We start from the raw sequence: 1,432 nt of genomic DNA on the forward strand, positions 1-1,432 counted from the left end.
TCCCTCAGGTAAAATAAGAACAGCTCCCACATTCAAAGCCCCCTTTTTTCCATTAGCAAGAACTTGCTTCAGTTGCATATCATAAGGGATTCTAACAACTGCTTCAAATACAGTATCAGGAAGTACCGCTTGTGGAACCTCAATATCTACGGGCTTATTAGCTAAATGGCAATTGGCACATACAATACGCCCAGTTGCTTCTCGTGGATTTTCATAACCCTGCTGTGCAAAAATGGGATATGCATATGAAGTAGATGTCCGAGTTATTACATATATCATGATCGATACAGAGATGGATCGAGCCATCTGTTCCTTTATCCAAGAAAAGGTATTTCTATTTTGCATGGTCCAATTATTGATCCCAAAATTTCTACAATAAATTAGGTAGGTTGCTAGTATAGTTCCCTGTCCACGATTCTGCTATTGTATTGGAATAATTTTACTGGAATATAGGAAGAATCCCTGGATGGGTAGAAATATAAAAAGTGAGTAAGATTTTTAATGGTTTGTTTATGTACGAAGTAACAAACATTATGATTGGATTAATATCGGTGGATCAGTCTTTAGTCATTCATTGAATGATAAATCACTACAAGTGACGGAGATACGCGATTTAAATAACGGAAGATCCAATATTTCAAAATTGTATCTAGAATGACTGGAAAAGTGGAAACAAGACCCGATATAATTTGGTCGTTATGATCAAACCCAAAATCTTTGGAGATAGAACCAATCATTAGTTCCCAACCATGGGGCGAGTGGAATCCGATACATAAATCAGTTAATAAAAGAATAGAAAAAGCTTTTATTGTGTCACTTAAGTTATAGAAGAATTCCTGAACCCAAGAATTAAGAATGACAAGTTCTTCATTACCCAGAATAGAATAACCACTTAGAATAGCGAAATAGATTATATTTGTCGAGAAGTCCAAAATGCTGTGGATATGACTCTCATTGTGCATCTTGATCAATTGTATCGTTTCTTTATGAATTCCTATATGAAGCTTTTGTATATGTGTCTCCGGGTACTCTTTTATCATTTCGTCCAAAAGGGATAGTTCCTCTAATTCTATGAATTTTTCTAGAACATGCTTTTCTTGAATATCATTCAAAAAAGTTTCGGATTGCCCAGTATTCCACCAATTCGTAACCCAAGATTCCAGACTTTTATTAAATGAGAGAGAGATCCACCAGGGCAAAAATACTATAGATGCAAGATATGGGAGGGTAGTGAGTGCTTTCTTTTGTGGCATTTTGAATCTGTGAATTGCTAATGAAACCAACTCATTCGTCGACTCTATCCGATCTGATATTTCTATGAAGCATGAGTTCTATAACAAGGTATTGAACCTATGGATCTACTGCCCTTTTTTATTTGTAATTAATTGGTTAGTCCTTGTATCGAGAAAGAATATAGAATTAGAATAAGGGT

This window comes from Eschscholzia californica, unplaced genomic scaffold, assembly GCF_041429995.1.
Source record: "Eschscholzia californica isolate CP2 unplaced genomic scaffold, dmEscCali1.0.p SCAF_322, whole genome shotgun sequence".
In the NCBI taxonomy this organism is placed as follows: domain Eukaryota; kingdom Viridiplantae; phylum Streptophyta; class Magnoliopsida; order Ranunculales; family Papaveraceae; genus Eschscholzia; species Eschscholzia californica.